The sequence below is a fragment of the Sinocyclocheilus rhinocerous genome, unplaced genomic scaffold (genome assembly GCF_001515625.1).
Source record: "Sinocyclocheilus rhinocerous isolate Xijiao unplaced genomic scaffold, SAMN03320098_v1.1 scaffold31237, whole genome shotgun sequence".
NCBI classification, from domain to species: Eukaryota; Metazoa; Chordata; class Actinopteri; order Cypriniformes; family Cyprinidae; genus Sinocyclocheilus; species Sinocyclocheilus rhinocerous.
The window spans coordinates 1-3,400 of NW_015663306.1; the positions used below are offsets into that span (position 1 = coordinate 1).

The window sequence follows — 3,400 nt, forward strand, 5'->3', positions numbered from 1 at the left end:
AGAGTTGGTTTAACTCTGGGGATTTTGTTGTGCAGTGCTAGTGTCTGACAGTGCAATAATTTTGATTCTTATGACACTTGTAAAATAACAACCATGGAAAAAAGGATGGAATCTATGGAGAATGAAATGGAGCGACTAAAAACCGAGAACAAAGGTAACGTGACCGGATCCTATACGTGCAATAACTGCAATAATTTGTATATGTCTAAATGTTTATAACACCATATTGCTCTACTGAAAGATTATAAAATAAAGTTAAATTGCATATCACTACTTGACAAAGGTTAAGAAGTTAAGTCTTTTTCTTCAGCTTATATTCACTGTCCACATATGCACTAAACATTCGTTTATTATTTTAGAACAAGCAGAAGAACTGACGATTTTGAATAAAACAACAGTTGACACCAAAATCAAAATGGCTGAACTAATGAAGCAGAATCAAGGTAACAAATTACAATTTCTAAAGTCACTTTGAAAATTAAGGCTGTTACGACTTTGTAAATTTGTCATCAAGTTAAATGAGTCAGGATTCGTTTATTTGTTGAATTGTGAATGTTTTTTTTTTTATATATATTTTTTTCTTCTAAAATGTACTGCAGTTTGTACAGAGCTAAAGTAACACTCTTGGTATAGTAATGAATACTTTTATTTAGCATGAATGCATTATGACCGTAAAGACATATTACAAAATTTATATTCCATATAAATGCAAGTTTCGAACTATAATCAAAAATCCTGAAAATTATACGAATATTTCTTGAGCACTAAATCACTATTAGAATGCATTTCTGCAGAATGAAGACTGGAGTAATGGCTGTTAAAAATTTAGCTTTGCCATTGAAAAATCAAATAAATTAAATGTATTCTTGTAAACAAATAAATGCAGCCTTAAGAGACAAATCTTACCAACCCAAAACTTTTGAACCATGTAAACATGAGAGAATTTGTAATCTGATTTGTTTGTTTTAGCTCCTAAAGTGGCTTTCTCAGCTTCTCTGTTGAGCTCTTTCGGACCACAAAGCGTTGGAGAGTAATGGCTGTTAAAAATTTAGCTTTGCCATTACAAGAATACATTTATTTGATTTTTCAACCCAATAAATGCAGCCTTAAGAGACTTCTTTTGAAACCGTAAACAACTTAGCAACCCAAAACTTTTCAACAATGTAAACATGAGATCATTTGTAATCTGATTTGTTTGTTTTAGCTCCTAAAGTGGATTTCTCAGCCTCTCTGTTGAGCTCTTTCGGACCACAAAGCGTTGGACCCTTTCATAATGGTCTACACACCCTGATTTATGAATATGTCTTAATATTGGAGACGCCTACGATCCAAACACCGGTGAATCTATTCATATAGTGTGAATGTATCTGTGGGATTTTCTATAATGCTCTCATTTGAATGCATCTAATTAACCACTGTCTGTTACAGGAATTTTTACAGCACCTGTGAGGGGTGCGTATGCTTTCAGGGTCTTCTCCAAGGCCTTTGGAAGTCCAGAGAGCACCGTTACTGCAGGCCTGTTTAAAAACGACCAGCACATCATTTCTACACATGGACAGCAAGCAAGCGGTTTTATCAGCTCCTCAAATGGAGTGTCTCTGCTGCTAGAAGAAGGGGATCAAATGAAGGTGAAGCTCTATCCTGGATGGATTTTCGACGATGGAGAACATCATCACAGCACATTCAGTGGACATCTGCTTTTCCCCATATGAGCTTGCAGACCACTAAAAAAATCAAAAGCATGTCCTTAAAATCTTTAAATCATTGTACTTAATGTAACTGAATAAAATCAAAGAAAATATTCTTAATATGGCTTTAAGGCAGTAGTGTCATTACTGCAAAATGTTTCATGCATGTAAAATTTAAATGTGCAGAATGCAACATTACAACTGATAGAAAAGATTACAAATGTAAGCATAATGACCGTGTCCTTTTAGCTGATGTTCAGGAAGTCAACCTTTCCAAAGACCGGAAGCACAAGCTCACCCTGTGTATCAGCACAAACAAATTCATGGGTTCACCTCCAGCAGCTTGACGGGGCCTCCACACGCAAACTAGCCCACCTGTGAAATATAGAAAATTAGTGAGAAACAGAAAGGAAATGGAATACACACCGTGCATAAAGCAAGAATAAAAATGCATCTGTCCCACAGTTTAACGGTTCTGTCATGAGATGATGAGGCTCTCGGTAAGCTCATTGTCTGTGTGTGTGTGTAATACTAGAGGTGGAAGGTAACGAATTACAAATACTTTTGTTACAGTACTTGAGCACATTTTTACACTTTCTACTTAAGTATAATTAAATTGTGGTACTTCTACTTGAGTAGAATAAAACTAAAGTATTCAACTTGGCTACATTTATTTTTCACAAAGTACAAAAAAAAAATAGACAAAGGAGGTGCCGATGGAGAAACTGAGCGAGCTGGCGTTTGATGGGCACTTTTCAAATTTTGGGGGTGGAGCCCTGCGCTTCAGCCAGTAACAGACAGGTCTGACTCGGGTGCAAAACCAATCAAAACTTCCAGTTCAGCTGCGGGCCTTCAAACCCTGCTTTGCTTTGACTGTCAATCACCGGCATTGTCGTTTTGAATCCACATCATTAGCATTTTAGTGAATGTGGGCTATGCTCTGATTTTAAATCCAAATTTTGTCGGCTGCTGAAATGGGTCATACTGTCGATATTACACAGCAGTATAAGCAAATAGAAACTCTGTTGATAGAAGGACGCAGTTATTGCATGGATGGAGCAAGAACAATGTAAGTGTCTAAAATATATGCACATACTTCAGTTGAATGATAAGAATCGCCCTTTTTAACAGTGCAGTTAAACTAAGCTAAAATAACATTGAAATAAGAGCGCATGCGTTTTACCTGCATCTGGCTGATAGATTAACCATGATTTATCTGTCAATCAGATGCATTTTAAATCACTTATTCTGTGTGTGTGCTTTGGATGTGTGAGCACATGGGCGTATAAACAAGATAGTCTATGTATGACCGAACGATTTATTAATATCCAAAACGAGACGATATGGACACTACAGAGCGCTTGACACTCTCATGCAGTGTATGTTTCATTCATACTCGCAGCCGGAGGGTGCTCTCGCGCAGAAAGCCCAAAATGGTCCAGTAGAAGTAATAACTTATGACATGCAGGAAATCCCTAATATGGACAAAGGCATCCCGCTATTGCTGTAGCTAAAAAAAGTTCAGGTCAAGTCCTGAACTGTCAGGTTGTTTCGAGGTAATAAATATAGTATATGAATAATCCAGTGCTAATTGATGAATTTAATCCAAAAAAAATAAAGCCTGTAAATTAAACAAAAGTCAAGTTCTTTTTTTTTTATATACTTCCGTCCCCCTCATTTCTGAAATGATGGCTATGTCCCTATGTGTGCAG

At 36.5% G+C, this 3,400-nt stretch overlaps 2 long non-coding RNA genes across 2 annotated transcripts; both read left to right on the forward strand.

Annotated features, from left to right (window-relative positions):
• Window positions 1-52: 52 nt before the first annotated feature.
• LOC107728786 (uncharacterized) lies at window positions 53-1,036 on the forward strand. Its single transcript, XR_001638510.1, has 3 exons — window positions 53-154; window positions 360-443; window positions 970-1,036. It is a non-coding gene; the product is annotated as an uncharacterized LOC107728786 (long non-coding RNA).
• Window positions 1,037-1,250: 214 nt separating this feature from the next.
• On the forward strand, window positions 1,251-1,742 carry LOC107728788 (uncharacterized). The gene is made up of 2 exons (XR_001638511.1): window positions 1,251-1,338; window positions 1,429-1,742. It is a non-coding gene; the product is annotated as an uncharacterized LOC107728788 (long non-coding RNA).
• The last annotated feature ends 1,658 nt before the right edge of the window (window positions 1,743-3,400 follow it).